At 45.5% G+C, this 13,159-nt stretch overlaps 1 long non-coding RNA gene across 1 annotated transcript; it reads right to left on the bottom strand.

Moving 5' to 3' along the window:
* Nucleotides 1–3,778: 3,778 nt before the first annotated feature.
* LOC126496548 (uncharacterized) lies at nt 3,779–12,195 on the bottom strand. The gene is made up of 3 exons (XR_007590379.1): nt 12,129–12,195; nt 4,759–4,900; nt 3,779–4,000 (listed from the first exon to the last, which is right to left on the bottom strand). It is a non-coding gene; the product is annotated as an uncharacterized lncRNA (long non-coding RNA).
* Between the last annotated feature and the right edge of the window lie 964 nt (nt 12,196–13,159).

The raw sequence follows: 13,159 nt of genomic DNA, 5'->3' as shown, positions 1-13,159 counted from the left end.
ACTTCAGACAGGCATATGATATCTTCATAAAGGGTGGACATAATTTATCTACTACTGGAAGAGTCCTATCATGAGACATAGAGCCAGGAGTGAGCTACTAAAGGAAGGTTCTCAGAAGAATACAAACCTTGTCTCCATCAAGCTTTCAAATTGATCGCATAAAAGAAATCGAGGTTAACCAAACATCTTTGCCTTAATGGGCAGAAAATCACTTTCAAAGCATTTTTTAACAATGGAGGAGGAAACACCAACTTGCCGGAGTGCTGGCGATTGTCTGTGGCTGCCCTGCACAGCCAGATAGAGTGCTAGACGGATGAGACTTAAGCTTTGAACCCATTTCATTTTGTTGGGATTCACAAGTGCACCCTTATATGTGATTACCCATTCAGGATGGGCCAAGCCTCTGAGACTCTCTCCTGACCACTTAAAGAAAGTAATCCATTCATCCCAAAATGCTTCACTTAGACAGAATGCCAAGACAGACACTCAGCCCTAAGGACTTACGTTTAAGCCATGAAAGACACTAGCAAATGGCCTAGACTAAAACAGAAATTCCAAAGTCGAAAAATTCTCGTGTTTTAAAAAATAATCTAAATAGTAACATAAAGCTGACGGAGATCATGAGTTACAAAATAGAAGACAGGAAAAAAAAACGAATTATCCAGTCGCCCAAGCTACCAGCTTCTGTGTGTCCTTCAGCCCTTCTCACAGTGGAAGAAGTGTGCATCTTACAAGGCTAGACCCTGGACCATGGGACTTAGATCCTTCCTCTCTGCCAGTGATCATCTCTCATGGCTGAACTTCCCCCAAACTCCTGCTTCTCAGGAGCTTCATCACCCACAGCTTTTCTTAACTTTTTAACAAAACGAAAGCAAGTGTTCTAACTCAGCTCCATCCCATGTGCTTTTAGTTCCTGCTGTGTCTTCACCCCACATATCTGTCCATCTGCTCACCTCCCGTGTCCTCATCGGCCCACTCATCTCTGCCCTCCAGCACCTACTCTACTCAACCACTGCTGCAAAGATAAGCAGCAGATTCTCATACAAAACCCACAGGAATCTTTCTCCATCTTACATAGCTAGCATCTTGTATTGGAGCCCTGACGTCATCCTTCATCCCCCTCATCATCCTCCTTCCCGTCTATTGCTCCTTTCCCTTTCCTTTGACATGTCTTGCCCCTTGACCAACTTCAGTGCGCTGACTCTCCAGAGGTGTCTGTCCACTTACCAATCAAGCACTCTTGGTAGATGAATTCCCATGAATTCAATGATAACTTGGTGCTGAAAACCTCAAAGCTTAGAAAACAATTTTTTTCAGAGCTTTGGGTCTGAATATCCAACTACATATGCAATATCACCAAAGGATTTTTAGACATCTCAAGTTTCAACACAGGATGCTTCTTTCCCCTAGCCTGGTCCTCTGTAACATTCTACCTCCGTAAACAGGACGACCATGTAAGTATCTTCTCAAGTTAGAAAAGCAAGCATCTTCCTCATCCTTGTCTTCTATCTTTCTTCTCTCTGTGTCTCAGAATACCAAGCCCCAATTATTCTATCTGATAAACAGTATTTTCAGCATATCACTGCTTCTTATTTTTCTGCCAGCATTGAGTCTGTGTTCTCTCTTTCACATCATGTCCCTATCCTCCCAGCATCTAGGTACAGACCCCTCCAAACCATTCCCTCCATTACCACTGGCCGATGTTTCTGAAGTGGAGTATTGACCTTCCCCTGCAAACACACTCCAAATCCTTCATCCATCTGCCACCCAGTGCCTCAGTACAGAGGTTTCCAACAACTACTGATAAAAGACTCTAAAAGGCCAATTTACGAGTTTGTCTCAAGCAGGGTTTTTTTGCTTTGATTTGTTCCATTAAGTTGATTTGTTTCTATTTTGTAGTTGTGAGATAACAGGCTTTTACTAACTAAGCGTGTTGGGAAGATGGTGGCCAATATTATGTCAGAGAAACTTTGCGAAGGGAAGGGCCATGACTTTTGTGACTGTGCCAAAGAGAGTCAGCCATAAACTCTGTTGGAAATAGCACGAACGCTGAGTGATAAGAGAGAGTTCCAAGACCTAGAAAAACCTCTATCTTCAGACCCCAGATGGCAATGAAACATGGACGCAGTGTCTCCTGGTTGTACCTGCTAACAGCTGGTGGCTGGAAAAGCAAAGCCTCAGGATGGTCTCCGTGACTCTCCGCAGAGCACACAGTTCAGACATTCCCAGACAACTACAAACAGAGGGCTGAAAACTAACTCAGAGACACATCATCTTGGCCTAAACTCAGAAGCAAGTTATTCATCAAAGGTTTCCAAAAGCCGTGTGCATGTGTATGTGCACGCAAGTGTGTGCCTGCGTGCATGCATGCATGGTTGGTGGAGGGTTAAAATGGTTGCTTATATTCCTTACATGCACAGTTTGCATCATGACTCTCCCTGCTGCAGAGGGAGCATCACTCCACCGTCTACTTGCCGCTCATTCTTTCGTGCAAAAAGGCACTAAGCGCAGGCAATCCCTTTATTTAGCGCTCAGTTTACGTTACAGCTAATCTTCGCATTTTGCTCGGCAACTCTCTTCCCATCCTTACAGATGAAGAAACCAAGGCCCTAAATGACCAAAGTCCTTGTGACCATAAAGAGGGGAAGCAGAACCTGGGCCGCTCCATTCTGAAAAGAGCCCTCTTTCCATGTCACCTTCCTCAACCCTAAACCATCGCACTGCCTGTCCTGGTTAGTAAGAAGAAAACTGTGGGCGAGAAAGTTGCTGCTTTACGATAAAACCACCCTGGTGAAAATGATTCAATGGTTATTTTTGAGATGTCAGAGCTGAAAATGTACAGATCTCACAGGACGAAGAACCTGCCAAGTCCTGATTGCACAACCAAAGCCCTGCGAGGAGCCGAGGAGGCCGACTGTGTGTTGGAAAAACCACAGATGTCATCTGGGAATGCTCAGAGCCCTTTTTGGAGGGAGACAGTCTTGCTTCCGCCGGAACCATGGCCTTATAAGACCAAACTAAGCTACTTCCTCGGCTGAACCCACCCAACACATATTGCCAGTCCCCTTAGATCACTGAGATCCTACTGGCTGAGCATCATGGAAGGAATGCCACTGCTGGGCGGCGTGCTTGGTCCCCAGCCTGTGCTGCCTCACTGACACCCACCTCGTAATGAAGTTGCTATGAGTCTTTCAAAGGGGAGATGGGGGAGGCAAGACACTGGGGTCAAAAGGAGAGATATTTAGGTCCCCCTGGGAAATTAGTCACACATCAAATCCCTTCCTCTCCATTTACAGCCATTTATTTGGGAGCAGAGAACCCTAAATGAATGGGAAGCAAAGCCCTTTCCAGCCCGACATGTGTTCTGAAGTTCACAGGAAGGTTTCTCCTCCTTTGCTCTGAGGCGCACAGGCTGCCTGTTCTGCACAGCTGGGCCTGCGGTGAGCTAATCAGACTGTAAATGCTCACAGTGAAGAGGGAGGGCTCCAGGGAACAAAATCAGCCATTTTTTGGCCTAGCTTCATCAGGCTTAGTGTCATTACACCGAAACGTTAGGAGGATAAAAGGGACTTAGATGCCTCCAAGAGGGTTGATTCCGAGAACTTGCATCAAGCCGTGGTTAAGAAAGGTCCTGCAAGGAAAAGGTCCTGCAAAGTTGAACATGCTTCAGAAAGGGAATGGTCACACTCTTGCCAAGTTACTTCCCTCACAAATATTGATTACTCTCTGCAGAATATGGAAAATATTTGTCTCAGCTGTTATTTCAACCACTCTCATTTTCAACAATGAGGGGAGTAGGGCTGCCATAACGCGTTCGTTCCAGACTTTCTCCCCAAGGTAAATACTGATGGATATTGCGATTCTTAGGAAGGGTGTGCCAATTTCTCTAAGAATCCCACCGATCTGAGAGGAAGGTGACTGCAAATGCTCTGTGGAAAATCTTTACCGGAGTTCTCTTGGATGACCTAATACACTCCAGATAAGGACGAGCTATCAGCCTCTGTAAAGAGAACACACGGGGGGAGGGGGAACACACAATGAGCTACACACTAACACGGGCTTCCAAGAAGGAGCAGACCTTTTGCTTCTCTGACGCCTTAACTAATGAGCTCGTCCACACCTAACCCTATAGATTATAAGCTTGCATCCTAGAGAACGGACACAGAGAGAGCCCAGGGTAGCAGGCTGACATTTCATTCCAAGATGGACAGTTTGCTTTGAGATATGTTTGGGGGACAAGGAAAAAATGGGGATCCACTGTGTCTGGGATAGCTGTGAGGAACAGGGGTTCAGCCCCTCCCTTCATTTCCACTGTTGAATTTACCAGTTGAATTTACATTTTCCTGGGTTAGAAAATTGGCATCAGCTGTCTTCCTTGGCAGCCAGGAACTGCATAGCTAAACAACCAGCTTCAAGGTGAGTAATGGCATATTCTACTCGGTGAGGTGTGTAGACATGAGAATGTGTCTCACAGACATCCTTTCACAGTGCATAGAATTAACAAAGGGCCCAATTATTATTATATATCTAAAGTGTGTCTCTTTAGCTGTTCCGTGCTAATACAGAGGAAAAGAGTTCCTCCAGATACCCATGGCTGGGCCCTATATTGCCAGGGTCCTGGGAGAGTCCTCTACGTGATAGGACATTGACTACCAGTCCTTGAGACCTGCATGTTCTGCCGGACCCCACCAGGATTAGACTGAGATAGCCTTTTTGGAAGGAAAGAGATAATCGCAGGAGTATTGAATAGCTCTTCACCTTTTCTACGTGTAACTGCTGACAGGAAATCCATCTCGTCTAGTCCTCATTACACAGAGTGATCTCCATCCATCGCCTTCATTGATCCACTTAGGCACTGGGCACATTTATGGAGTATTGACAAGCCAGAATTTCCAAGGATCTGAAAGAGAACAAGGCTGAAGAGTCCCAGCCTCCATGAAGCTGATGAGAGAGAGGGAAGGATATATAGGGAATGTGTCTTCTTTTTTTTTTTTTTTTAAAGGAAGCACAGGTAGATATATTTTAAGCACTGGTAAACACTATAAAGAAAAGTCACATTACACTCTCTCCCCAGAATGGAAGAAGAAGCCGAGGGTCAAAGAGGTCCCAGACTTACTTGGAACACCAGACAAAGCCCATGTTGACAAATATTATGGTTTTGCCATCAAGGTGGATTCTAGAACTTTCCAATTTACTTCCTAAAACCAGTGAGAAGGCTCAGATCTCTATATAACCTATGTTTATGGATGTCTTGTGTAATTTTCCCAGGGGAATTGTTAGAGTACTGAATGGTCACCTTAGCTGCGGTAGGGCAGTCCTTACCCCCAGCTTCCTGTCGGCTCTCTGGTCCCAGCAATGCCTTCCACTGCCTCTTCTCTTTCCCAGGGTATCATTGGCCATATAACTCAGTTCATAAGCAGCATATGTTGGAGGCCAAGACCTTGAAGAGATTGGCCAGAGCCTGTTTCTTCAAATGGGTGACTGCACCCACAGGGAAAGGCAAATGCTCAGGCAGAGCAAAGAGCAAAGTCTTGAACATGGACACTAACGGCATCTTCATGGAGATAACAGTATCATCAAATCTGCCATTGAGTAAATGAGTCACAACTGATACCACAGCTATAAGACACCAACTCAGAAAACAAGCCCTGCATCCTCTCGGGTTGACAAATCAATTGTCCTTAAATAGTCCTTGATACACACCCAGGATAGCTAAAACAATCCTACAACAAGAGAACTTCTGGAGGCATCACAATCCCTGACTTCAAACTCTACTACAGAGCTACAGTACTGAAAACAGCCTGGTATTGGCATAAGAACAGACAGGAGGACCAATGGAACCGAATTAAAGACCCAGATATTAATCCACACACCTACGAACACCTGATTTTTGGCAGAGAAGAAAAAAATATAAAATGGAAAAAGAAAGCATATCTAACAAATGGTGCTGGCATAAATGGATGTCAACATGTAGAAGAATGAAGATCCATATCTATCACCATGCACAAAACTCAAGTCCAAATGGATCAAAGACCTTAACATAAAGCCAGCTACACTTGACCTCATAAAAGAGGAAGTGGAAAGTACACTTGAACGTATTGGCACAGCACAGGAGACTGCTTCCTAAATGTAACCCCAGTACATTCACAGACACTGAGAAAAACAATTAATAAATGGAACCTCCTGAAACTGAAAAGCTTCTGTAAAGCAAAGGACACGGTCAACAAGACAAAACGACAGCCTACAGAATGGAAAAAGATCTTCACTAACCCCACATCAGACAGAGGTCTGATCTCCAAAATATACAAAGAACTCAAAAAATTGGTCATCAAAAGAACAAATAATCCAAAAAAAAAAAAAATGAAGTACGGACCTAAACAGAGAACTCGCAACAGAAGAATCTAAAATGGCTGAAAGACACTTAAGGAAATGCTCAACGTCTTCAGTCATCAGAGAAATGCAAATCAAAACAACTCTGAGATTCCACCTTACACCTGTAAGAATGGTCAAGATCAAAAACACTGATGACAACTTATCCTGGAGAGGTTGTGGGGAAAAGGGAACATTTCTACATTGCGGATGGGAGTGCAAACTGGTACAGCCCCTTGGATATCAGTTTGGCAATTTCTCAGAAAATTAGGAAACAACCTTCCTCAAGACTCAGCAATGCCACTTTTGGGTATATCCAAAGGATGCTCAATCTTACCACAAGAACATGTGCTCAACTATGTTCATAGCAGCATTGTTTGTCATAGCCAGAACCTGGAAACAACCTAAATGCTCCTCGACTAAAAAGAATGGATAAGGAAAATGTGGTACATTTACACAATGGAGTACTACACAGAGAAAAAAAAAATAATGACATCCTGAAATTTCAGGCAAATAAATGGAGCAAGAAAACATCATATTGAGTGAGGTAACCCAGACCCAGAAAAACAATGATCATATGTACTCACTCAAAAGTGGTTCTTAAACATAAAGCAAAGAAAACCAGCCTACAAATCACAGTCCCAGAAAACCTGGACAACACTCACATAAATACAGTCGTATATAAACATACAGGTGTCTCATACACATATATGCAACAAACGCATTTATCAGGTGCTATGCTGGCCAGTTTACACATCTCATGGCACATTGGCTTCATGACAACCCAGAAAACAAGGCATTGGTTCCACTCTACAGATAAAAAGCTTTTGTTCTGTTTTGTTGTTTTGTTTTGCTTCTTGAGGCAGAATCTCACATAGTCCAGACTGGCCTCAACTGCACCCTGCAGCAGAAGCTGACCTTGAACAGCTGACCCTCTCACCTCTACCTCCCTCCCACGTGCTGTAATTATAGGTGTGTGGGATAACACCCAGCTTCAAGACTATTGACTTCTGGAAATTAGTGCTCCCGCTGGCTGGACTGACATGGACACCCTATCTTTAATCGTTATCTCTAATCTTTACCATGGAAATCCCTGGAATAACTCTCTCCATGTTCCGGCCACAGAGAAGGATTAGACACGCTCTCCTTTAGTGGCAGATGGGAGATCTCAAGCACAGGAGACCGGGTGACTCACTCAGTCAGTCAGTAGCAGAATCAGGACAGGGACATTCCCTGACAATTGTTACAGTATTCCTTCCATTAGGCATTTGCCTTGCATCACAAAGACGTAAACTCACAGGGAACCGTATTTGCTTTGTTCTTTCTCCCTTCAAGTCACCACAATAGAACATTTGACTGCCCTGGGGCGGGGGCCCACCATTCAGCCTGTCCACGGCCTGAAACCACCAAATCAGAGTGACCAGACCAATTAACATTGCATCCACTGTGTCATTCTGCCCACGACCCCAATTGGCATCAAGATGGCCACTCTTATTCTATAGGCTCTCTGGAGCACAGGCTAGATCCAACAAAGGAAGGGGACAGCAACAGCTTCCAGCCTAACGTAGCTGTACCTTTTACCAAGAATGACTCCCTGTGGAATGGAATCAAGCCGGCATACATTGAGTATTCAAGGACTCACCTGCTGTGGTGCACGGCAAATCATCTTGGCTTTGAAACTAATCAAAGACTCACACAAAAAAAACAGAATATTCTATCGTGTACTCTATGACAAGCCCCCACCCACAAGGACCTAGCATGCTGGCCTTGGAAAGACGGCTGAGTCTCCACCATTAAAACCTTTCAAACCTGGAGACAGCAATGCTGGGGGATAATATATCCCCAATCTAGTTCCCTGGAACCTCTGAGTCACTGTGGTACAAGCAGGTAGCCAGCGAGTAGTCGTTGTGTGGGATTATTTCCCACACACTTGCACGCAGGCTCCCTACACCTGCGTCTCAGAAGAAGGATTGGTACTCCATGAAAGAAAAACAGGGAAAACAATCACATCTCACCTTCTACCTGAACTAGAAAAAGGCCTGTCGTTCTCCCTCTTTTCTCAGCCCAGGCCTTCTCATTCACCCGAGAGCTGTCCTGGAGCCTTGGCAGGTACTCAGAAAGTGAACACTGAATGAAGGTGAGAAGAGACTGAGGATACAAAGATGGGGAAATTAAGGGGTCACAAGCTGGAAAGAAGCATCTCACTCACTGTAGTGGTAGTGGTTTGGGTGAGAATGTTCCCCATTGGCTCGTGTGGTCCCCAGCTGGTGGTGCTGCTTGTGGAGGTCTGGGAGGCATGGCCTTACGAGAGGAAGTGCATCCCTGGGGCTGGGCCTTAAGGTTTCAAAGCCTCTGGTCATTGCCAGTGCCCTGGCTTCCTGCTTGTAGTTCAAGATGGGAGTGCCTGGCTTTCTGCTCCAGCTTCCATGCGGGCTGCTCGTTGCTATGTTTCCCTGTCATCGTGGACTTTAACCCTCTGGGACCACAGCCCAAACAAACTCTTGATTTCTAAGCTTCCTTGGTCATGGTGTTTGAGCACAGCAAAGTAACTAACACAGCCCCAAATCTGGCTACAGTTTCTGCCGGGTGAGAGCGGAAAACTACTTCAGCCTAACAAGTGAAAGCAAGACAAAAGATGGACACCTGAAAGACAACAGATGGATGACTGGCAAATGGATGCTCCCCGGACAGATGATGGAGCCGTTGTTATGACACTTGGATGCAATTCTGTCTCCCGAGAAGGTCCCATCCTGTCTGAGATGAATGCTGTCGTTTCCCTAGGCCTCTTTTCCTCCAGCTCTCTCCGTTTTCTTTTCCTCCCTTGCTTCCACAGGCCAGCCTTTAAATCTGAAGCAGACGCTCTCCCTTGTCTCTTCTTAACAACTAAGCTAACCATTCCAAAGCCTTTTCGGCCACATAGCCAGGTTCTAACTTCACCAGTGACGGGATCACCTACTGGAGGCCACGCTGGGCTATCTCCAGCCCCTGCCGGCAACACCTTCTTCTCTCCCCTTCTTCCCATTCCATTCCCTAAACTAGATCTCGGGGCTTCTCTGACTTGGAGAGTCCATGGTGTCGTGCACTTCTGCTCCCAGCTTAGGGCCATAGCAGCTGGGTATCATGTAACCACAGAGGCTATCCAATGGCGTTCGTGAGGCCGCTGTGGGGGAGAGACCCTGAAGAAAAAGAGCACCGTGCAATGCCCAGAAAGAAGGTCGACCCAGAGAAGACATGCCAAGCATACCTCTTAGCATAGCCTGGGGGTACTGACGCCCTACAGGGCCAAGAGCTAAAATTAAGCAGCAAACATCTTGTGTTGTTCAGCAGCAAGAAGCCAGGGTATCCACAGTAGTATAAATACAGAAAAACAGATAAGACAAGCAGGCCCTAGGCTAGATGCCAAGTTCAAGACTATCTAAGGACTTTGAGTTTTGAATCTACACTCTAGGACAAAAAAAAAAAAGTTAAGAGGAGAGATAGGGAGGGGGGTGAGAAGAAAGAGAGGAGAGAGAGACAGAACAAACATCTTGGTTTTGTCTTTTCACAAAGAAACTCTTTAGAAAGGAGAAAGCAAATATGCCCCCAGCTCAGTGGATACCCAGTAGAATGTTAAGGCAGCCCCAGCAGGAAGAAAGAATAAGCAATTCAAATGGGCTTCACTGCTCTGGACCGGGCATCTGAAGTTGCCCATTTTGCCAGCAGCATTCCAGCTGCCAACCTACCTGCAAAGAAAGGGACCATTTAAAGCCTCACATCCATCCAGGGTGGCTGGCACACCAAACACACTAACCGCCTCCTCTCAAAGGGGAAAAGAAGGAGGAAAAAAGCAAAGGAAATATTCTGGCTGCTAGCTTCTAGACTTCAGGAATTCAACAAGTAAAGACTGCCAAGATCTACTAGATGGAATATATAGAGTCCGTAAAGCAAGGGCTTACACAAAATCCAACCGTGTTTAGAAATCGTTCCGGGTTTTTAAAAAGCGGTGTGGTCTGTGATGGACACAGTCTGCGGGAGCGGTGCTGCTATACAGTCTGGACACATCCCCATATTCGCATTTATGAAACTGCCACCACTGAGGAGGAAGAGCTAGAAGCTGGTCCTGCTCTAGAACCATCATCCTCAGGTGAGGGCTTCAGGCGCTTGCCTTTGAGGTTCTTGTGTTGCCACAGGCTAATTCCAAAGCGGGTTAGGATCACATACTCTCCCAGTAGTTCTGGGATGTGTTCTGATTGGTCACAATGCTTCAAGCTAGAGATTCAAAGCTGAGTAAGAAATGGCCAAGGGGCTCAGGAGATGACTTATGTCCAGACTGACAGAGCCCACCCTGTTTCTCCCTCAGGGAACCCTTCTGCTCACCTCTCTCCACCTTTCTGTGTCTTGAACTATCAGGACCAGGTTAGAGCCTCTTGGATCTGTGAGTCTGACTTGACTTTTCACCTCTCCAGCTTGTAGAAGTTTAAACTTTGTCCTCTCACTGCTGAGTCGGGCACCTCTCTATCCATCCAAACTAGCTTCCTCCCAAGGACCCCCAGTTTCAGTGCCAGCTCCCCTCACTCAGTCTTCCAGACTGGACCTCCCATGTCCCCTTCCTGCCACTGTGTCTTAGCATATGTCCCTTTGAATGGCTTTGAAGTTTTCGGTTTTCCCCATCTGGGTTCATGCCTCATTAACTTCAAATCGCCTAAGTAGCCGCCATGCTAGCCTGCCAACTCACTTTTAATAACTTCCTAAGATATTTCTCTGAAAGCACTCACCATCATTTTCCCACTTATGAAACTCTTAATCTCTCTCTTTTGTCCGTCTTGTCTACTAGGCACTTGCTCAAAATCATCTGCAACCTGTCCTTTCTCTGGCTATGCAAGGTTCCTTCCACCACACCCTGGACCTCTATGCTAGTCAGCCTATTCCCCATGTCAATGCCCTTGCTCAAACCATCCTTCATCCCACCAACCACAGGACTCATTCACGACATGATCCCTTTGATCAAATCTTAGGCAGACAGCCACTGCGTTGTATGGATCTTGCCTTTTCTCAGACTTTCTACTTTTAAAATCTCAAGTGGAGATTTATTTAAAGTAAATCTCAGCTGGGTGTGGTGGAGCAGTCCCATCACTTGGAGACAGAGGCAGAATGACCCTGCAGGAACAAGGCATGAGCTATAGAGTGAGTTCAAGGCCAGCCAAGGTGACAGAGTAAGAGCTTAATGTACACACACACACATACACACACACCATTCCTTTTTCTTTAAAAAAAAAAAGTATGTAAATTGAATGAGTTGTTTTCTAACTGGGTGAGAATTGAATTTCCAAAGTAAGTAGCATGAGAGAGATTTCAAGTTCCCAAGTCTCATCACTACCCTCTAGGAGTCTTTATAAAGCATTCTTTCTGCCGTCTCAGAATTCCCTCCTCTTAGGCCCAGGATCCTTGTCTCTACTCCTGTATTTTTGTGTGTGATTACTTTGGCCCTCCAACATCCAGACTCTTACTAGAGACACACAGTCTTCACTTTTGGGTTTCTCTTTTGCAATAGAGAGCAGCAGCTAAGTATCCCGCATGGGCCAGAACAATAAAAAGGGATCTTATAATCTAAGCATCTGCGATCCCAGCCTTAAGCTTCCATATCCATTTGCAACTGGAGGAAAATGTGACCCTTGACAGTGGTCTTCCCCAGGATTCTGTGCCCATGGTAAACAAAAAGAAACGGAAGAGCAGCAGTAACTAACATGCGAACTCAATCAGACAGAGTCATCCGTTGCTACCTCTGAGTGGCGTTCCATCGTTTGGACCTCAAATGAACCTGTCACCAGACATCACGGGAGCTTTTCGAGCCAGAGCTCCAGAAGTCTTCTGCATGACTCTGCTTCTGGGGATTATTTTTAGTGTAATAACACCGCCTCTGCTTCTGTGACATTTCCCAGAACAGTCGTAAATCTGAGATCAGACAGACGGAATTTTATTTTGATTTAAACTTGAGCAATGAGAGAGTCAAGAGCAGCCATGTTTTGGATGTAGACATCCCGTGGTCAAAGCCCAGGTGATGTCCAAGGAGTCCAGTGAACAGCTTACCTAGAAGAGAAAATTGGGGCAAAGAGTGGGGCTGGAAAATAGCTGAGTGAAACACTTGCTTTGCAAAAATGAAGATCTGAGTCCAATCCCCAAAACCCATTTAAAAAAAAAAGCCAAGCATTGTGTCATGTAGTTGTAATTCCAGCACTGGAGAAGCAGAAACAGGATGATCCCCAAGGCTCTCTGGTAGCCATTCTAGCCTACTTGGCTAGCTCCAGGCCAGAGAAATAACCATGGTGAACACACCTGAGAAATGACAACTGAAGTTGACCTCTGACCTCCATGTACATACTCACACATGTACATGGTAGATGTGCGCACACCCACACACATACACACATAAAAAATAAAACACACACACACACACACACAAGAAAACTGGAACAAAGTTTGGGGCAAAACAGTTTCCTTGCTTCTTCACTTCTGACGTGACTGCTAAAACTCAGAACAGTACCTGATCCACTCTAAATGAAATAGATTCCACAAAGGTGTTTCTGTTAGACATCACACCTCTGTTGACCCTTTCTCATAGCCACTAAGGGCATTCCTGAAGGACTCTTTAGACCCTGTGGTGGTCTGAAAGGAAATGGCACCCATAGAGGGTGGCACTATCAGAAGGTGTGGCCTTGATGGAGGACATGTGTCACTATGGGAGTGGGCTTTGAGGTCCCCTATGTTTTTGCTACATCCAGTGTAGAATACAGCTCACTTCCTGTTGCCTGCA

The sequence above is a fragment of the Alexandromys fortis genome, unplaced genomic scaffold (assembly GCF_014885135.2).
Source record: "Alexandromys fortis isolate MF-2015 unplaced genomic scaffold, M_Fortis_MF-2015_v1.1 scaffold_6, whole genome shotgun sequence".
Taxonomy (NCBI): Eukaryota; Metazoa; Chordata; class Mammalia; order Rodentia; family Cricetidae; genus Alexandromys; species Alexandromys fortis.
Note: the sequence above shows the minus strand (reverse complement) of the source record. Positions and strands in the feature narration are given on the sequence as shown.